The sequence below is a fragment of the Nerophis lumbriciformis genome, linkage group LG11 (genome assembly GCF_033978685.3).
Source record: "Nerophis lumbriciformis linkage group LG11, RoL_Nlum_v2.1, whole genome shotgun sequence".
Taxonomy (NCBI): Eukaryota; Metazoa; Chordata; class Actinopteri; order Syngnathiformes; family Syngnathidae; genus Nerophis; species Nerophis lumbriciformis.
Window position 1 is genome coordinate 25,470,828 of NC_084558.2, and position 23,466 is coordinate 25,494,293.

The 23,466-nt window shown below is 39.0% G+C and overlaps 1 protein-coding gene across 1 annotated transcript in view; it reads right to left on the reverse strand.

Annotated features, from left to right (window-relative positions):
- The window catches only part of LOC133610586 (teashirt homolog 1-like), a 437,114-nt gene that overhangs the window by 204,695 nt on the left and 208,953 nt on the right, over positions 1-23,466 (reverse strand). Inside the window, exon 3 of the mRNA XM_061966992.2 lies at positions 2,170-2,217. The gene's annotated coding sequence lies outside the window, so the exon portion shown is untranslated. The remainder of the gene's footprint in view (positions 1-2,169; positions 2,218-23,466) is intronic.

Below are 23,466 nucleotides of genomic sequence, written 5' to 3' on the forward strand. Positions count from 1 at the left end.
GGGGGCGGTACCTCCGGATTGGCAGACCGGTGTGGTGTTTCCTCTCTTTGATGAAGTACTGGCTGTCCAGAGTCGGGACCCGGGGTGGACCGCTCGCCTGTGCATCGGCTGGGAACATCTCTGCGCTGCTGACCCGTCTCCGCTCGGGATGGTGTCCTGCTGGTCCCACTATGGACTGGACTCTTACTATTATGTTGGATCCACTATGGACTGGACTCTCACAATATTATGTCAGACCCACTCGACATCAATTGCATTCGGTCTCCCCTAGAGGGGGGGGTTACCCACATATGTGGTCCTCTCCAAGGTTTCTCATAGTCATTCACATCGACGTCCCACTGGGGTGAGTTTTTCCTTGCCCTTATGTGGGCTTTGTACCGAGGATGTCGTTGTGGCTTGTGCAGCCCTTTGAGACACTTGTGATTTAGGGCTATATAAATAAACATTGATTAATTGATTGATTGATTGATTTGAGAAAGAAAACCGGAGGGTGTGATCCAACTATCGTGTGATCACACTCCTCAGCCTTCCTGGTAAGGTCTATTGAGGTGTACTGGAGAGGAGGCTACGCCGGATAGTCGAACTTCGGATTTAGGAGGAACAGCGTGGTTTTCGTCCTGGTCGTGGAAATGTGGACCAGCTCTATACTCTCGGCAGGGTCCTTGAGGGTGCACCGGAGTTTGCCCAACCAGTCCACATGTACTTTGTGGACTTGGAGAAGACATACGACCCAGTCCCTCAAGAAGTCCTGTGGGGAGTGCTCAGAGAGTATGGGGTATCGGATTGTCTGTTTATGGCAGCCCGCTCCCTGTATGATCAGTGTCAGAGCTCGGTCCGCATTTCCGGCAGTAAGCCGGATCCGGTTTGGTGGCTGCAGGGTTAGCTCTCTGCTTTTTGCAGAAGATGTGGTCCTGATGGCTTCATCTGGCCAGGATCTTCAGCTCTCACTAGATCGGTTTGCAGCCGAGTGTAAAGCGACTGGAGTGAGAATCAGCACCTCCATGGTTCTCGCCCGGAAAAGGGTGAAGTGCCATCTCCGGGTTTCGATCTTGTCCCAAGTGGAGGAGCTCAAGTACCTCGGAGTCTTGTTCACGAGTGAGGGAAGAGTGAATTGTGAGATTGACAGGCGTCTTCAGTAATGCGGACACCGTATCGATCCGTTGTGGTGAAGAAGAAGCTGAGCCGGAAAGCAAAGCTCTCAATTTACCGGTCGATCTACGTTCCCATCCTCACCTATGGTCATGAGCTTTAGGTTAACACCGAAAGAACAAGATCATGGGTACAAACGGTCAAAATTAGTTATGCTAGGTGGCAGGGCTCTCCCTTAGAGAGAAGGTGAGAAGCTCTGTCATCTGGGAGGAGCTCAAAGTAAAGTCGCTGCTCCTCCACATCGAGAGGAGCAAGACTAGGTGGTTCGGGCATCTGGTCAGGATGCCACTCAGACGCCTCCCTAGGGAGGTGTTTAGGGCACGACCGACTAGTTGGAGGCCACGGGTAAGACACAGGACACGTTGGAAAGACTATGTCTCCTGGCTGGCCTGGGAACGCCTCGTGATCCGCCGGAAGGAGCTGGACAAAGTGGCTAGTGAGAGGGAAGTATGGGCTTCCCTGCTTAGGCTGCTGCCCCCGCGACCCGACCACAGCTAAGCGGAAGAGGATGGATGGATGGATAGATAGTAAAAATATGGAAGAAAAATAGGATTTGGCAATGTGAAATATGTATGAGCAATTTTAGCCATTTTTTGATAACAACAACCTGAACTTAATGTTACCAAAACCGCAATAAGGCTTATTTTGTTTCCTCCATTTTCTATTATTTTGTATTTTATATTTGTTATTTTGGGTACTTTGTGGATGCATTCATTTAATACTAGGGAAAAAGTTGCACTGGGTACAATTAGATTAGCATAAATCCCCTAAAAGTAATGCCGGTTGAATTACAAGTTAACAACGTAATTTAATAGTCGGTCTGAGTTGTCTCGATGCAGATCCAGACCAGACTCCACTTATTGAATTCAATGGGATTAACTGAATTGAACTTTTCTTTGGCGTTTGGGGTTAAGGATATATGTGTATGTTTGTTTTTTTGTGTGTGTTTTTTTTATTTTTTACCAGAGATGGCAGACAAAAAAGTGTGATGATAACCACAGAAGAGGAAATGGGACTTACAGGCGTCTCTGTGGCTGGTTGCTGAGTCCAACATGGCCAAAGCGACATCTGCAATACAAGAAGAACTAGTTTATACCAGGATGTTGATATCAAGTAATTGTTAATATGAGAACAGAAAAGTATCCGTATGATATGTAAGGAAACATGCCGGTTGTGTTGTCATAGTTACAATAATATGAGTCCTGCAATAGGATGAGTGGATTCCAAACACATGAAAATGTGAGGAATCGAACACCTGTCCTTGCTGCAAAGCTACCGCCCACTTGGTATGAGCCTTTTTGTACCATGTCAGCGAGGCTGAAGAGCTGACAGTGCATGTGGGAAGCACACTGAATGAATGCTGGCACTTATCGACCGATGCATCGCCTCAAAAAAAAAAAACCTGCAGTCTGGTTTTTTTTCTACCGCTAAATGAAACTTTAGCATCACGATCAAAGTTTCATCGAAGTGCCATCTTTGGCAGGAGCATCAGCTAAACGTGACGCCAATCCCAGCTCTTAACCTTTGAGGCGCTCGTCATTCGTCACCCGGGAAGTATGGACTGATGGAGCAAACTTGCGCGCCCGCCGTGAATTAACGAGCAGTGGCAGCTTCTCGTCAGCCGGCGTCTCCTTTACTTTACGGAGCCGCTGCTCGCTGCCAGCCTTGTCAAAAGATTGAGTCATCGCATCCTGACGGCAGCTGCGGTCGCACTCGCCGGCGACACGTTTGGGAAAAGTATGACAGCTGCACTTTTGTCACGACCAAAGTGAGGCGAGGACTCTACACTGTTTGTTTTAAGGCTCGTTGTACTGTGTGTGTGTGTGTGTGTGTGTGTGTGTGTGTGTGTGTGTGTTTGAGGAATATATGCAGCCAACACACACTGTACGAGCATATAAATTGTCAAAAAATTTGACAAAATGTAAAATAATGCAGATTTCAAAGCCCCATGTATGGCTAAACAAGATATGCAGCTCAACAAAAAGGCAAATTGAGAAAAAAAAACTAAATTCAATGTAAAAACAAAAACAAAAAACAAATTAGATTGAATTAGTATTGTTCAGAGAAAATGGAGACCATACAGAACACTCGCAAAAAATACCAACCTCTGCTCGAAATACATTTAACGTAACAAGGGTTTGAAGAAATGAACAGTTCAAACAAAATGCAGCTCACACAAAAACCATAAAATCATAAAAAACAGCTATAGTATAATGGAAAGACTGAATGATTGTATTGTTTAGAGAGGATGGTGTACATACAGAAACATTGATGGCAAACAATAGTTTTAATTAAACTAAAAGTAAAAACGAGAGATTGAAGATGGAGCGCATACAAAAACATTAAAGGCATAACAAAAAACGAGCTTTATTTAATGAAAAATTAATGATTGAATGATTGTACCGTTCAAAGGTAAATAAATATACACTATTAAAACAAAAAACATACATATATATATATATATATACATATACATACATACACATATACATACATACACATAGACACAAAGACACATAAATATACACATTTATAGATATATTTACATGCATATATATACATATATACATACATACATGTATGTATACAGGTAAAAGCCAGTAAATTAGAATATTTTGAAAAACTTGATTTATTTCAGTAATTGCATTCAAAAGGTGTAACTTGTACATTATATTTATTCATTGCACACAGACTGATGCATTCAAATGTTTATTTCATTTAATTTTGATGATTTGAAGTGGCAACAAATGAAAATCCAAAATTCCGTGTGTCACAAAATTAGAATATTACTTTAGGCTAATACAAAAAAGGGATTTTTAGAAATGTTGGCCAACTGAAAAGTATGAAAAGAAGTGGACCGACACCAGCTGGACTGCTGCTTAGTGGTCCAAAGTCATGTTTTCTGACGAAAGCAAATTTTGCATTTCCTTTGGAAATCGAGGTCCCAGAGTCTGGAGGAAGACAGGAGAGGCACAGGATCCACGTTGCCTGAAGTCTAGTGTAAAGTTTCCACCATCAGTGATGGTTTGGGGTGCCATGTCATCTGCTGGTGTCGGTCCACTCTGTTTCCTGAGATCCAGGGTCAACGCAGCCGTCTACCAGCAAGTTTTAGAGCACTTCATGCTTCCTGCTGCTGACCTGCTCTATGGAGATGGAGATTTCAAGTTCCAACAGGACTTGGCGCCTGCACACAGCGCAAAATCTACCCGTGCCTGGTTTACGGACCATGGTATTTCTGTTCTAAATTGGCCCGCCAACTCCCCTGACCTTAGCCCCATAGAAAATCTGTGGGGTATTGTGAAAAGGAAGATGCAGAATGCCAGACCCAAAAACGCAGAAGAGTTGAAGGCCACTATCAGAGCAACCTGGGCTCTCATAACACCTGAACAGTGCCAGAAACTCATCGACTCCATGCCACGCCGCATTAACGCAGTAATTGAGGCAAAAGGAGCTCCAACCAAGTATTGAGTATTGTACATGCTCATATTTTTCATTTTCATACTTTTCAGTTGGCCAACATTTCTAAAAATCCCTTTTTTGTATTAGCCTTAAGTAATATTCTAATTTTGTGACACACGGAATTTTGGATTTTCATTTGTTGCCACTTCAAATCATCAAAATTAAATGAAATAAACATTTGAATGCATCAGTCTGTGTGCAATGAATAAATATAATGTACAAGTTACACCTTTTGAATGCAATTACTGAAATAAATCAAGTTTTTCAAAATATTCTAATTTACTGGCTTTTACCTGTGTATACATATACATACATATATACACATATATGTATATTTATATATACACATACATACATATACATATTTGTATATGTATATATATATATATATATATATATATATATATACTGCGATGAGGTGGCGACTTGTCCAGGGTGTACACCGCCTTCCGCCCGATTGTAGCTGAGATAGGCTCCAGCGCCCCCCGCGACCCCAAAGGGAATAAGCGGTAGAAAATGGATGGATGGATGGATATATATATATACATACATATACATATATGTACATATATATGTATATGTATATATATATATATATATATACATATACATAGAGATATACATATACATACATTAATTAATTCCCAATATCGAAAACATTAACATTAAGCAAATAATAATATATATATATATATATATATATATATATATATATATTAGAAATGCGCGGTTTGCGGGCACAACCGCGGAGTCCGCGGATTATCCGCGGATCGGGCGGATGAATTTAAAAAAAATTTGATTTTATCCGCGTGTCGGGTCGGGTCGGGTGGTTGAAATTTAAAAAAATTAGATTTTAAATAGATTCAGGCGGGTGGCAGTTAAACCAATTCGGAAATATATATACATAGTTAAATGTTGTTACCCACATACGAAAAACGAGCAGGCACCTGCTGCATATGCCACAACAGAAGAAAAAAAAGAGAAAAGAGATGGACACTTTTACGGAGCGGAGAAGGGACGCCTCGCCGGGGTCCGGGACCGAGGCCCCTTCCCCCGAGAGGGCCCCACCGGGAGCCGTAGCTGAGGCGATCCGCGAGAAGGGCCCGACGCACGTCCAGGGTCACCACCGCGACCACCGCACCGACACCCCGCCTCGTCCGCCTTCGCCGCGGCCGGCGTCACGCGCAGCAGGTAAGCAGCTTACCTGCCCGCCACCCCCGTGGCCGGGGGCTCGTAACAGGGGTCACTCCACGCGCTCTGCCCGCGCAGCTTACCTGCCCGCCACCCCTGTTGCCGGGGGCGCGTAACAGGGGTCACTCCGCGCGCAGTGCGCTCACGAAAGGGGTGGGGCTCACCCTGGTTGATATAGACAGCAGGACGGTGGCCATGGAAGTCGGAACCCGCTAAGGAGTGTGTAACAACCCACCTGCCGAATCAACTAGCCCTGAAAATGGATGGCGCTGGAGCGTCGGGCCCATACCCGGCCGTCGCCGGCAGCGAGACGCGCTTGGAGGTGCGCTCAGCGCGGCTCCCATATGATTGCGCACTGGTGTGCGTCTGGGTCGTGACAGCGTGGCACGCGAATGTCTGTGCTGCATTGGATCAGTCTCCTTTCTTTAACAGGCAAAAGCTTTATAACCTCACTAATGCCTTGCATCGTCTATATTAGATATATAACAACGGGCGGGTGCGGGCGGTTGCGGTTCTGATCAAATGTTACATCGGGTGGATGGCGGATGGTTGACGACTTTCTGATGCGGTTGCGGATGAAATAATTGCCTATCCGCGCATCTCTAATATATATATATACAGTCATGGTCAAAAGTTATACATACACTTATAAAGAACATAATGTCATGGCTGTCTTGAGTTTCCAATAATTTCTACAACTCTTACTTTTTTGTGATAGAATGATTGGAGCACATACTTGTTTGTGCAAAAATTAAACGTGTGAACAATGCCGAAGAAACAAGTCCATGTCAGAAAACCAACAAATGTATCTGAACCGTACCAATTTTGTCAAGAGGAGTGGTCAAAAATTCAAGCAGAAGCTTGCCAGAAGCTTGTGGATGGCTACCAAAAGCGCCTTATTGCAGTGAAACTTGCCAAGGGACATGTAACCAAATATTAACATTGCTGTATGTATACTTTTGACCCAGCAGATTTGGTCACATTTTCAGTAGACCCATAATAAATTCATAAAAGAACCAAACTTCATGAATGTTTTTTGTGACCAACAAGTATGTGCTCCAATCACTCTATCACAAAAAAGTAAGAGTTGTAGAAACTATTGGAAACTCAAGACAGCCATGACATTATGTTCTTTACAAGTGTATGTCAACTTTTGACCACGACTGTATACATATATATATATATATATATACATATATATATATATATATATATATATATATATATATATATATATATATATATATATATATATATATATATATATAAATTAATCATAAAAAAGAAAGATTGAATGATTGTACCCTTTAGATAGGATGGAGCGCATACAGGATTATCAAAGGCAAACAACTACCCTCAAATTCAACTAATCTAAAAGATAAAACCTAAAAACATTGCATTTTTGTAATATTCAGAGAAAATGGAGCACATACAGGAAAATCAAGAGTACAAAAAACAAAACTATATTCACCATAAAACAGAAAAAACAAAGGATAATTGTACCATTCAGAGAGGATGGAGTGCATACAAGATCTCTAAGGCAAACCCCCTGCCACTCAAATGTAATTAAAGGTATAAAAAAAATATTGAATGATTGTACTATCCAGAGAGGATGAAGCACATACAGAAACATGAAAGCAAAAAACAAAAAAAACTGATTGCACTGTTGTGTAAGGATGGAGTGCATACAGGTACATCAGGAGTAAAAACAACTATGTTTACCATAAAAATAAAAATATTGAATAATTGTATTATAGCACCATTGAGAACACAACAGGATTATCAAAGGCAAACCCCTGCTTCCCAAATTTAACTAAACTAAAATGAAAAATTTAAAACTATTGAATGCATGTAGAATTCAGAGAGAAAGGAGCACATACAGGAACATCAAAAGAAAAAAACCCAAAACAAAACACTGATTGTCAGACAAAGAGAAAGGCTCTCTCAGGCTAAATGACGCCTGATTCCCAGGATATTTCATCTCCCCTCTCGGGAACAAGAAGTTGTGGCTGGCACTGACAATTTGAGAGTCTCCTGAGGGTAACCAAAGCTCTTCAAAAAATACAAATCAGTGAGATGAGCACATAAAAATCTCCAAGAAAGACAGCTCACTTTAAACTGATCTCATGGAATGAATCAGAGGAGCTACTGTAGCTTGCTGTCCAAATAAAGACTGCTTTAAATGTCGTTGGTTCAATGCTGAGCCATAAAAATTACTGGCATGGACTGCTGGAATCAAAATGCGGAGCAAACATTGCCAGATTTTCAGCCAAAATGGTCAAAATCATGGTTAGAAATGTTCTTGTAAAAATTTGCGAGTAAGAAACCCTCCCCAGCCAACCCCTCCACCCCCAACATGAATGCTATATATATATATATATATATATATATATATATATATATATATATATATATATATATATATATATATATTACATAGTCGTGATAAAAATGCATTGAATGTGGATAGAGGAGTTAGCAGATGGGGTTCAAAGGTCAGGTGAAGTTGAATGAATGGACAGTGTGCTTTCATGCATCATGTAGCAGATAAAACATTTTGAGGAGGGGAGCTCAGAGACAGCAGAGGTCGAGGGTAGGAAAAGATTGCTCTAAGCATTCTTCTCACTGCGTAGTCTGTTAAAAATTTCCGAACAACATTTCAGATGACAATAGTCGGCAGTTAGTTGGTTTTTCAATTAGTTAGTGAGCAGGACTACACCAAAACGACAAGGACGATCTTTCCTAAACTTTACAATGACATATTGGTGGTGATCCACCCCAGCATGGTACAGTTCTGCTTTTCATCCCTTAGGAACTACAAACTCATATGGCAGTCAACCAAATATGTATTACTAATATATATATATATATATATATATATATATATATATATATATATATATATATATATATATATATATATATATTATATTAGATTAGATTAGATAGATTTATTGGTCTCCGTGGGGAAATTCATTTTCACTGCCGTATATTTAAACAATAGACATTACACATCACAAAACAAAAATAACCAAAAATACATCATACATGACAAACACATTTATGGGCTTGTCAGACAGGTCGGCCGGGCCTGCTGTTAAGGGCGGCTATAGCTGCAGGGATCAGGCTTTCCTGAATATATATGGTTCTTTTGCATAATTGTTTTACAAATGTTGATCACATTTTTTTATTTTGCCATTCAGAATATAACTACCTGTTAATGGTACAGCTAGGGCTGGGTAATTTTCAATTTGAATCGATACGGTACCTGGTAATCGATACCCGTACTCGATTTTACCAATTTTCGATGCTTTTGTGTATGTTCAAAAATGTTAATAAATGTTTATTGTTACTATATATATATATATATATATATATATATGTATGTGTGGGAAAAAAATCACAAGACTATTTCATCTCTACAGGCCTGTTTCATGAGGGGGGGTACCCTCAATCATCAGGAGATTTTAATGGGAGCATTCGCATACCATGGTTTATATAGGGCACAGAGTGGGTGGGTACAGGCTGGCCTAGGGGCGTGGTGATTGGCTCATGTGTTACCTAGGAGGTGTTTCCGTCTATGGCGGCATGTTGTTACAATTTCGCTGCGTTTGTTGAGGGATGACAGGTCTGGACGGTAAATAATAAACAGTTTCTCTTTCAAGCATAGGTTGCATCTTTTATTACCACTATTGTAAGGTGTGCTGGATGCAAGAATTTGCCATGTTATTGAATATTCAACATTATTGTCTTTGAGGTCCCAAATGTGTTTGCTGAGTTCTGTGGTATTTCGCAGGTTTTTGTTCCTGAAAGAAGCCTTGTGATTGTTCCATCTGGTTTTGAATTCTCCCTCGGTTAATCCTACATATGTGTCGGATGTGTTAATGTCCTTGCGTATTACCTTAGATTGGTAGACAACTGATGTTTGTAAGCACCCCCCGTTGAGAGGGCAATCATGTTTCTTTCGACAGTTACAGCCTTTGTTGGTTTTGGAGTCGCTCTGTCTGGGGGCCGACGGCTCATTTGCAATTGTTTTGTTGTGGTTTGAGATGATTTGTCGTATATTGTTCATGCAGCTGTAGCTCAATTTAATGTTGTTCTTGTTGAATACTTTTCTTAGGGTGTTGTCTTTGGGAAAGTGTTTGTCAATCAGATTGAGGAATTTGTGTCCAATGTTCGTTGAGACGTTTTTGCTGTATGGGGGGTTGTACCAGATGATGTCGTTTCGTTTTCTGTTCTTTTTTGGCTGGTTTCCTGGCGTGGGTTCATAGGTGAGGGTGAAATTGTATCCGCTTTCATCAAGGGCTTGGAACAATCACAAGGCTTCTTTCAGGAACAAAAACCTGCGAAATACCACAGAACTCAGCAAACACATTTGGGACCTCAAAGACAATAATGTTGAATATTCAATAACATGGCAAATTCTTGCATCCAGCACACCTTACAATAGTGGTAATAAAAGATGCAACCTATGCTTGAAAGAGAAACTGTTTATTATTTACCGTCCAGACCTGTCATCCCTCAACAAACGCAGCGAAATTGTAACAACATGCCGCCATAGACGGAAACATCTCCTAGGTAACACATGAGCCAATCACCACGCCCCTAGGCCAGCCTGTACCCACCCACTCTGTGCCCTATATAAACCATGGTATGCGAATGCTCCCATTAAAATCTCCTGATGATTGAGGGTACCCCCCCTCATGAAACAGGCCTGTAGAGATGAAATAGTCTTGTGATTTTTTCCCCACACATACATATATTGCGCTCTACTACGGTATATATATATATATATATATATATATATATATATATATATATATATATATATATATATATATATATATATAAGACAAGACCTTCTGGAGGAAAGTTCTGTGGTCGGATGAAACACACATGTAGCTGTTTGGCCACAGTACTCAGCAATATGTTTGAAGGAGAAAAGGTGAGGCCTTTAATCCCAGGAACACCATGCCTACCGTCAAGCATGATGGTAGTAGTATTATGTTCTGGGGTTGTTTTTTTGCTGCCAATGGAACTGGTGCTTTACAGAGAGTAAATGGGACAATGAAAAAGGAGGATTACCTCCAAATTCTTCAGGACAACCTTAAACCATCAGCCTGGAGGTTGGGTGTTGGACGCAGTTGGGTGTTCCAATAGGACAATGACCCCAAACACACGTAAAAAGTGGTAAAGGAATGGCTAAATCAGGCTAGAATTAAGGTTTTAGAATGGCCTTCCCAAAGTCCTGACTTAAACGTGTGGGCAATGCTGAAGAAACAAGTCCATGTCAGAAAACCAACAAATTTAGCTGAACTGCACCAATTTTGTCAAAAGGAGTGGTCAAAAATTCAACCAGAAGGTTGCCAGAAGCTTGTGGATGGCTACCAAAAGTGCCTTATTGCAGTGAAACTTGCCAAGGGACAAATATTAACATTGCTGTATGCATACTTTTGACCCAGCAGATTTGGCCACATTTTCAGTAGACCCATAATAAATTCATAAAAGAACCAAACTTCATGAATGTTTTTTGTGACAAACAAGTATGTGCTCCAATCACTCTATCACAAAAAAATACGAGTTGTAGAAATGATTGGAAACTCAAGACAGCCATGACATTATGTTCTTTACTAGTGTATGTAAACTTTTGACCACGACTGTAATATATACATATATATACATACACGTTTAACGTTTTAGTTGTGCTGTCCAGTTATCTTGTTTTCTTACACTCCTGTTTCTCTTTTGCAAGTACTGTGCTGTAAAACAGTTACAATTCCAAGATGTTAAATGGCGTTACTGTACAGACTACTGTGTATTGCCTTAGCTGGAAAGTAGTCTTTGCATTTTAGCTGAATGTGCCAGTTGTTTCCCTTGTTGAGTTTGTTAGGGAATATTTTCCACCTTAAAACAAAGTAAAATGCATCGGGAGTCTTAGTCTATTCACTTTGTTCTGTTCAGCAACTAAACCCAATGAGTACATCCAGAGTTGTGATCTTTGCAAATACCTACACATATTATGTTATTTGTGAGATAGGCTCCAGCGCCCCCCGCGACCCCGAAGGGAATAAGCGGTAGAAAATGGATGGATGGATGGTTTCGATGGTGAGAAGCGGTGCCAGGAACGAGACGAAGCGAGAGTGGTCGAATGTGTGTCCAAATCACACAGTTAATGTTTGGTTTTATTTGACAACACACAAACAACTCTGCCAGGGAGAGGCAGCAAGGACGACAAAAGCACTTGAGCAAAGGTAAAATCGAGAGAGAACACGCCAGACTTCATGGGGCACGGTCTTCTCTCCAGCGCTGGTATTGCTACTATTTGTTCTTACTCCATTCATAGAATAAATTGCTAATTTTCAAATCTAGTCTCCTCACCTTATTCAGACAGGCTTTTAAAACAAAGAACATGGGAGGACTATGCCCTTTAAAAAGGGGAAAACCAAACAAGTTCTAAAAAGTGTTTATATTGTATTGTACTTGTGACACACCAGCTATTTGATTGAAACGTGCATCTTCGTTGTAGTTTTCATAACCAAATGTGAGGTGTCGAAATCGCCATGTAAATTTGTCATTGCTAATCGGTAGCATGGCAATGGCAAATCCAATGTAAATTAGCATTGAGCTGGCACACTTTGAAAAGTTGTGCCTTACTGTATTTTTAATTTCCTTCTCCTTGCTTTGTTGGCATGTCAAATTGTATTAGGTCCGCTCTGAATGCGTGAGTGCTTGTTTCCTGGCCAAGTGCTTGAACTGAGTAACGAGTCTGCCACCACGAGTCACGAGCAACAGAGGTATCAACATTTGTCATTGTTTGATTTTATATAAATCTGTATCCGATAGTACTGACAGACTTCGGTCGGTACCTACAAAAGTAGCGAATTCGGTACCTAACCCTACTAACTATGGTTCAATTATATTGTGTCAAACTTTGTGGACCTACAAAAAAATAATTTTAAAGACAGCCAATCGCAAACCAACAAGGAAGTAGACTACTGAATAAATGAACGCATGAATGATCAAACAAGGAAACAGACAACACTTTCACTCAATCTCAACTGGATTAACCCAAAAATTGACAACTAAAACAATGATTGAATGAAATTTGCAATACAAATCTTTTAATCTAGACTGAATCAACCAGAATGTTGACTGTTACATTAAAGAATGAAAAAAATGCACAAATGATCAAATAACGAGCAAACAAAAAAACTAACAAAAAAATATATAATTTTTTTTTTACGGTAGAAATCATCCAATCTTGAATGAATAAACCAGGGAGTGGACTACTAGATACATGAACAAAGGATGGAACGAACAATACAATTCTTTTTTTTTTGCGATACACACCTTTAATTGGGACTAACTCAAAAAAGAAGTTGCTACTCAATTAAAGAACAAACAAAAAAACAAAAAAATACTTTGTTTACCGTACAAGTCATCCGATCTGGAATGAATCAACTAGGAAATGGACTACGAAATAAATAAAGGAATGAACGAATGTTCGAATGATTAAACTGATAAGACGAATCAACACAAAATGTTTTGATTTGCGATATACATATTCCAATCGCGACTGAATCAACTAGGAAGTTGATTACTAAATAAATGAACAAATAAACGAATGATTTAAAAAAAAAACAGACAACACAAAATTATTCTGTTTGCAAGACAAATCATCCAATCTTGACTGAATCAACTGTGTGTCATGTGTGGGTAATCATGTTTTGTTTTAGTCATGTCATGTTTTGTTCTGTTTAGTTATTGGACTCTTTAGTTTCTGGCTTTTCACTCCCTTGTCTTGTTTCCATAGTTACCCATTAGTTTTACCTGTTCCACGTTTGGACTCATTGTGCACTCTTGTTTATCACCATAGCAACCCATTAGTTTTCACCTGTCACGTCACGCACCTGTTTCACGTTTTGAGTCACGCACCTGTTTTCGTTAATCATGTCTGTAGTATTTAAGTTCATTGTTTTCAGTTTGTCTTTCTGGTGACATCCCCACATTTATGCTCTGCACATTTCTGACTCTTTTTTCATGTCCATCATTCACGCTGCTCCTTTTTGTCCATGCCAAGTAAGTTTTGTTTATTATTGCCACAGTTAGTGTTTTTTGTTGTTCATAGTTTTTGCCTTTGTGCAAGTATTTGTTTTCATAGCCAAGTTATTTCTCCGCCACTGTGCGCGCTTTTCGTTTGTACTTTTTTTTGTACTTTTTTTTTGTCCTTTATTAGTGTAAAAAAATAAATTATGTACTCTCATTGCCGTCTCGCCCGAGCCAACTTTCCGTTGCCTACTAGAAAAACTAAACCCCAGGACCAAGTCATGACACTATGAAGTTGACTATTAAACAAATGAAACAAATGTTCAAATTATTAAACAAACGATTGAACAATTATTTTGTTTAGGGTTAAAAGTAATCAAATCTCGACTGAATCAACCAGGAACTGGACTACTAAATTAAAAAACAAAAAAACAAATGCACAAATGCTCAAATGTTCGAACGAACGAACAAACGAAATGACAAACACAATTCTTTTGTTTAGGTACAAATCCTCCATTCTCGACTGAATCAACCAGGAAGTAGACTACTAAATACTGTAAGTGAAGAACAAACAAACGAAGGGAAGAACGTAAAGACAGATGAACAAATGTATTTTGTCTGCGGTACAAATCCTTCAATCTCGATTGAGTCAACCAGGAAGTTGAACAAACAGTCGACGAAACAAACGATCAAATGAATGGATGAAGACAAAATGCTTTTGTATGGAGTTTTACTTTGTAGCTGTCTTTAAGGGCCAGTATAATGGCAAAACAAGTTGCCTTTATAACATCAGAAGACTTGCAAAGTTTGCAAATAATTAGATATGATCAAAATAGTATCAATCTCAGGAAGATTCCCGAGCCATTGTGAGAGTTAATGAGCAAGCCAGTCACCTGATCCGTGACGTAGCGGGAACAACAACATAACCTTTCCCCATCAACAACAACGCTAATCAAGCTGACTTTGTGAGAGCCAACAATTACTTTGGGAAAAAAAATATGATCCAGAACCTTATATATTTGAGGCCGAACATAATGAGGATGAACAGTAAGTTTTAGAAGCCAAGTGCTAAACGGATGCAGCTTCATTGAAACACTATTGAATATGCAGCATTGTTACGTGCTAGACATAAAACAAACACTTACTGTACAATGTCAGCTCACGCTGGGATGCCATTTGATGAGACGCTCACATAATTCAGTTGAAAAAAGAAATCAATCACAGTCCTCACAAAAGTTTTTTTTTTAAAGTTGACGCAACTAGCGTCTTTTTGTGTCTTTTTCGCCATCTCGGGGTATGTGAACGTCGACCAGCCTGTCGGTCCATGGCCACATTTGTCTACTACCAGGTGAAAGGTGCATGAATTATAATCTACAATTAACTTTTAGCAAGTTTGAGACTAAGTAGAAGCAGCCACCGGCTCAGTGTTTTAACAATAGCAGCATAAGCTAACATTAAATCACTACTGTCAATGAGCCGCTAAAATAGGCCGTCTAGGTTATCAGAATCACAATCAGAAATACTTTATTAATTAAGATGTTCAGCACATTCCCATTCAAGATCAGACAAACATTACAGGGAGACAGAACAGGATCGCTGATGGGTCTGCCAACTTTCGACGCCCCTTACAAAAAAGGTAAGAAACAGATAAATGCTGGGGAGTAAGGGAGGGGGGTCTAAGTCTAAGGCTATGTCTACACTAAGTCGTTTAACCCCTTAAACAAATAATTATTTAGCCTAAGCCCCGTTTCAGCCACACTAAACCAGCGTTTAAGGTTCCCCTCCTCGGACAAATTTTTACACGGGTAAGTCAGCCGTGTAATTCTTGAATCTCCGGCATTTAGCTTTGTATGGACTAATTGATCGTTTACAAAGTGAGTTCGGAGAGGAAGAGACGCCAGAAAGACCTCGCCCACACAGGAAGTGACGTCAGAAAGAATGTGCCACAGCCAGCTTCATAATAAAGCGGTTTCGTAACTTGGAGCTAAGCACTGAAAATATGGAGGCGAGTCATCCAGACATGTCCGTGTTCCTCATTCTTCTACATGTTCAGACACTTGTGGTAATCACACATGAATACCTTAAGAGAAAGCGATTGCAGCTATTTGGGATACTACACTTCTCAGATGGCAAGAGAACTTTCCAATGTCCGGCCGGGTCAGCTGTGATTCTACTTAGCAAAAAACTTTGTCCATTTGTCGAAGGAGAAACAACGAGAATGCAAGCTGCTGTGGATGTGATAAAAAAAAGTAGCGTGGGCTTTGTATTACCTGGCCGTCGAGGAAAACACTGAATACATTTGGACTGGCAAAGCAGACTGTATCAGTTATTGTCCGCCATGTATGTCGCCGACTCAATGTCTAGGTCCAGAGTATATAAAGTCACCAAAAAGGAATGGACAATGAAGGTGAAGGCAAAAGAGTGAGGAGTGTCCTGACCAGATATCTAGATCCCTAGTTTGATTGTTGTCAAATGTTCTTTATCACATTGTTTACGTGGCGAATAAAGATTTGATTAATTTATGTTGGCTCAGGTGTGATTCACTACAATAGGGCCCCACAGTGCACTGGATTCCAGTTAATTGAAATACCGCACTGGATATTGTTCAGATAAGTTACATTTAAGAACTTGCACACAAAGCAACACTGGAGATGACTATGACATGCGCATTTTCCCCGCGTTGTGCCGGCGGACGGAGTGGGGAGGGTGTCTTAAACGGTGGCATTGTTGTGTGTGGACACGGATAAGGTTAGGTGTGATTTACCCTGGATAACCTTATTATAGTATATATATATATATATATATATATATATATATATATATATATATATATATATATACACTAATATATACCGTATTTTTCGGAGTATAAGTCGCACCGGAGTATAAGTCGCACCTGCCGAAAATGCATTATAAAGAAGGAAAAAAACATATACAAGTCACACTGGAGCCCGGCCAAACTATGAAAAAAACTGCGACCTATAGTCCGAAAAATACGGTATATAATATATTATATAATATATAATAATATTATATATATATATATATATATATATATATATATATATATATATATATATATATATATATATATTAGTGTAAACGGGGCCCTAGACTGAGGCCAAGGGGAAACAAACTCATAGCCATAGCACACATAAGCATGTGTGTAAGAGGGAAACATCAAACATCAAAGGACATTAAAGACCTTAAAAGAGCAGAGCTGATGCAACCAGCCACTTCCACATACAGCTACAAATAAATAAATAAATGAAAATTAAAAAAAACATATACACTGTAGTGGCTTCTGCGGTGTTCCACTCCATCGTCTGCTGGGGTCGGGGGGAGCATGGCCAGAGACAGGAGCAGACCCAACAAAGCAACCAAGAGAGCCGACTCCACCCTCGGCCGCCCACCAACCCTCGGCCAGTGTTGGCGCTTACAATAACAATATCGCTAGTATTTGGTTAAAATGTTCAGGTTACGACATGTAAGTAGAGTATTGTTGGCGGTTTCTGGATGTTTTTAAGAGGTTTTATGGGCGGAATCCATTTGTTGACTCAATTAGCTATTTAATTACGATTTTAAACGCATAAAAAAAGCCAAACATATGTGTTCTTGTCTTGCAGAAGGATTGTGAATGATAAACAGCACATCTCTTTCCAATTGTTGCATGTTTCCAGAGGGACTGATCTGATGATATGGTCAGAGTGCAGAAGCGTTATTCTCGTGACGTCATCCGACCCCCAATTTACGGATACTGCCAAAGACATTCAGAGCAGAATATTAAAAATGGCCGAATTTGCGGCATTTTGTGATGTTTAGACAGTATTTCTACATACTTTGTGTATTGTAAATACAATTGTATGAGGCTTAATGGATACGATGAAACACAATTAAGCATATAAAGTAGGGATGTCCGATAATGGCTTTTTGCCGATATCCGATATTCCGATATTATCCAACTCTTTAATTACCGATACCGATATCAACCGATACCGATACATACAGTCGTGGAATTAACACATTATTATGCCTAATTTGGACAACCAGGTATGGTGAAGATAAGGTCCTTTTTAAAAATAAATAAATAAATAAAATAAGATAAATTAAATTAAAAACATTTTCGTGAATAAAAAAGAAAGTAAAACAATATAAAAACAGTTATATAGAAACTAGTAATTAATGAAAATGAGTAACATTAACTGTTAAAGGTTAGTACTATTAGTGGACCAGCAGCACGCACAATCATGTGTGCTTACGGACTGTATCCCTTGCAGACTGTATTGATATATATTGATATATAATGTAGGAACCAGAATATTAATAACAGAAAGAAACAACCCTTTTGTGTGAATGAGTGTGAATGAGTGTAAATGGGGGAGAGACGTTTTTTGGGTTGGTGCACTAATTGTAAGTGTATCTTGTGTTTTTTATGTTGATTTAATAAAAAAAAAATAATTATAAAAACGATACCGATAATAAAAAAAACAATACCGATAATTTCCGATATTACATTTTAAAGCATTTATCAGCCTATAATATCGGCAGGCCGATATTATCGGACATCTCTAATATAAAGTCAACTTATTTTCCCATTGAACTGGTACTTTAATAACGCAAAGAAATGCATACTATTTGGAAGGGTTACGCAATGATAAATATTATGTTATTAGTTTTCTGAGTTGAAGTAATTTCTGAAAGCATACAGTACAAGCTTTGTCATCGTAGTCAGGAAGAACTACACTCCTGTGTGTGCAAAAAGCCTCCAAAGCCCTAACTTTGACTTCCTGTTTATTCAAACAGATTGTGTCCTATGTGGTGTGTGTGTGTGTGTGTGTGTGTGTGTGTGTGTGTGTGTGTGTGTGTGTGTGTGTGTGTGTGTGTGTGTGTGTGTGTGTGACGCCAGCTTCTATTCCCCAGCAATCCTGCAACATCCCCGTAGCGATTATTCCGCCACAAATGGCACCGACTTGACACTTGCCCAGAAGCGTTCCTATAGCGCTGGGGGCCACCGTTTGTCATAACACGGAGGGGAATTATGTATTATGCCCGCGCCCCGGAGATGACATCACAATAGCGGGATGAAATATACGCCGTGATATGGATAGCTGATTGCAGGGAGCTGCGAGGGGCTTTCATTAAAAACAGCATATCGCTCATAAAAAGATTAGAGCTGGACAGCTGTTTCCTGATAGGGGAGGGGGAGGGCGCTCTAGTGGCTTCATCACCAGGAGGCACACCTGAGAAATAGAAAACATCCCCTAATGCTTCTTTTTACACATTTTTCTAAACTGTTTGGCGAAAATACTCGAGTGTAGCTACCGTACAACATCATCTATCTACATATTTAACTACAACTACATGATCCCAGGTGAAAACATCTGGATTTGAACATGTATTCCTCAAAAAAAAAAAACGAGCCAAAACACATTTAAAATGCAAGACATGCTAATGAGGCAATTACAATAGATCCTAAGCAAAACTGCTTGACACAATAGCTCGATTAGGATAACTAAAACACTCAGGGAATTAAAAAAACATGGAACAATTCTAAACACAATATAATCGAAAATTCCAACAATACAAAGTGATAGTAGATAAAACAACAGCAATAGAATGAAATGCCTAAAAGATTAGTTAAATTATATGTAAATACAACTTAAATATATACACTACAGTATAAACAAAGAAAGGTGAGGTAACATTAAGACTTAGACTTAGACTTAGACAAACTGTAGTGATCCACAAGGGAAATTGTTCCACACAGTAGCTCAGTTTCAAATGATGGAAAGGGTAAGGATGGAAAGGATAATGCAGGTATTAAGTAGACAAAAAATGTACCCATCCATCCATCCGTTTTCTACCGCTGTCCCTTTTTGGGGTTGCTGGAGCCTATCCCAGCTGCATTCGGGCGGAAGGCGGAAGTACACCCTGAACAAGTCGCTACCTCATCACAGGGCCAACACAGATAGACAGATACCATAGTTGCAATGTAAAATATAACATACTGTATATGTAATATTCACACATTATATATACAGTATATAATATATACTGATATTATATATATATATATATATATATATATATATATATATATATATATTTTTTTTTTTTTTTTTTTAAATATAACATATATACAGTATACCTGTAGTATATAACCAGTATTATCTATAATATTACGAAGAGTGATTGTATAGGTGGATCATACTTGCCAACCTTGAGACCTCCGATTTCGGGAGGTGGGGGGTGGGGGCGTGGTTAAGAGGGGAGGAGTATATTGACAGTTAGAATTCACCAAGTCAAGTATTTCATACATATACATATATATACATATACATACATATATATATATATATATATATATATATATATATATATATATATATATCCATCCATCCATTTTCTACCGCTTATTCCCTTTGGGGTCGCGGGGGGCGCTGGATATATATATATATATATATATATATATATATATATATATATATATACATCCTGAAAATATGCAAACAAAACTGTGTTTAGAAAATTGATATTAAGAAATATAACATAACTTGGCTTCTGAGAGCTTCAAAATGTAATGAATAATATGCTAAAGTTGTTGATAAACAAGCAATTATTTTAGTAATTAAATATGGTCATTTTAAATGAATTATTATGATAATTTAAAATTAATTATTTCAACTATGTTTATTTTAATGTATAATTCTAATGCCTGGATGTAATAAGGAGTCAGAAAAAATACAAATAAAAATACAATTCATTTTGATGTTTTTAGCAAAATATAGTAAACATGTATTTCATTTTTTTTTTTAAATTAATAAATATATTTATTTTTAGGTAAGATAAACATAATACAATTTATCTCTTGTCTGGATGATTTAGTTCTTGTCACCCTGTTGTCCTCCCGTCGTGAAAAAAGGCTGTCCTCACTCAGGTCCGCATGGAGGCCACGCCCCCTCCAGCTCCGGCTGAAATTCGGGAGATTTTCGGGAGAATATTTGTCCCGGGAGGTTTTCGGGAGAGGTGCTGAATTTCGGGAGTCTCCCGGAAAATTCGGGAGGGTTGGCAAGTATGAGGTGGATGGAGTGCGGAATGAAGGAAAAAGATACTTGCGCATTTTATCTAAAAAAGGTCTAAGATTTGTTTTAAAGACTTTTTGTACGAAACAATGAAAAAAATGTTTTGGGAAAAGAACAATAAAAAGCATATATATATGCTATATATATGAAGCATATATATATTTGCAGGCCCAGCGAAGCCGACAGCGTTTCTGGGTGTTGTTGATAAACGGTTTTCGCCTTGCATAGGAGAGTTTTAACTTGCACTTACAGATGTATCGACCAACTGTAGTTACTGACAGTGGGTTTCTGAAGTGTTCCTGAGCCCATGTGGTGATATCCTTTACACACTGATGTCGCTTGTTGATGCAGTATAGCCTGAGGGATCGAAGGTCACGGACTTAGCTGCTTATGTGCAGTAATTTCTCCAGATTCTCTGAACCCTTTGACGATATTACGGACTGTAGATGGTGAAATCCCTAAATTCCTTGCAATAGCAGGTCGAGAAAGGTTTTTCTTAAACTGTTCAACAATTTGCTCACGCATTTGTTGACAAAGTGGTGACCCTCGCCCCATCTTTGTTTGTGAATGACTGAGCATTTCATGGAATCTACTTTTATACCCAATCATGGCACCCACCTGTTCCCAATTTGCCTGTTCACCTGTGGGATGTTTCAAATAAGTGTTTGATGAGCACTCCTCAACTTTATCAGTATTTATTGCCACCTTTCCCAACTTCTTTGTCACGTGTTGCTGGCATCAAATTCTAAAGTTAATGATTATTTGCAAAAAAAAAAGAAAAGTTTATCAGTTTGAAACAACAAATATGTTGTCTTTGTAGCATATTCAACTGAATATGGGTTGAAAATGATTTGCAAATCATTGTATTCCGTTCATATTTACATCTAACACAATTTCCCAACTCATATGGAATCGGGGTTTGTATACATATATATATATATATATATATATATATATATATATATATATATATATATATATATATACAGTATACTGTATACACACACACACACACACACACACACACACACACACACACACACACACACACACACGTAGTTTTTAGCGTAAAAATAAAAACACACACACAAGTTGTGATATTTTTTGGACAACAAAAGCATGGATATATAAGTGGTATATTGATATTAACATTTGGGATGTATAAACATAAAAAATATATTATTTTTAGTTTTTAATTAAAATACTCAAAAATATAATAAAAAAAAAAGCATATGTTTAAAAACATTTTTTAGTTGTTTTTTTTCCACATATAGTATGGAAACAAACCGTAATCCATTTTTTTTCAAAAAAAACAAAACATGTACTTCATTAATATTTTTAATTTATTTATTTGTGGCTTGTGCAGCCCTTTGAGACAATTGTGATTTAGGGCTATACAAATATAGTTTGATTGATTGATTGATATTTACCTTGGAAAACACGAAAGTAATTGTATTATAGTTCTTCAAATTAAATAACGGCAAGAGACACATCTATGATAAATATTTATCTGAAAGTAGACTGAGCGCAAAGTGTTAAAGAAAAAAAAGAAAAAAAAGGGTATAACACAATTTTTGCGCTAAAATGCCACAGCATTAAATATTTTTCCACCACAAAATGTATGAGTAAATCCACAAAATGACATTTGACATTGGAGGAGAAACCACCTGCTATCGGTAGTAAGATGCATGGAAACTTCTCGGCCATCAAATAGGTTTATCTCAGTGACAACTATTAGATTTGTGAGGTTCATGTGACAAGAAAAAAGGTGTCTTAAAAATGATGCGCCCTAAAAGGTGCACTAGTTTGACGCGTGTGTGCAATCTCAGCTATGAAGATAAAGCCAAATAACAAGGAGGTGGAAGAAGCAAACAACAAAAACAAATTGCCTATGCAGATAGCGGAAACAGGACAAAATTGAGAAGGACGATAAGACGTCCAGGCGAGGGGTGGAGGGCGGGGGTGGGGGGCAGACGAGGAGAGACGTGGCCATTACAGGTGCGCTCATCACCGAGGGGAGCATGTGTCGCGGGAAGAAATGGCAAGCGGCCGCTGGAAGACAATGGCTTCAGACAGCCGCACAATAGCTTCATTAGGGGGGTCGCATTATCAGCCGGCGGGAGATAGAGAGGAAATATCAGAGCGGACACCGACCACGGCTATCGTCCAGGCCTGCCAGCTTGGTCAGCGCCGGCCTCGCCTGATCTCATCTTCCTCCAGCTGACGGACAAATAGGTGGCGGGGATGAGAATTAGCCAACATGTCGCTTTGCACTGTACGAGTTTTGTCAACAACTGGCAGGAAAGTTAGGATGCACTCATCCAACCTACAGTCATGGAAATAACAGGAATGACCTGTTCCAGGGTCAACCAGGCCATGCTAAAGTGTCCCATAAGTTGATCAAAAAACCTAACCTAGTGGTTAGAGTGTCCGCCCTGAGATCGGTAGGTAGGTTGGGAGTTCAAACCCCGGCCGAGTCATACCAAAGACTATAAAAATGGGATCCATTACCTCCCTGCTCGGCACTCAGCATCAAGGG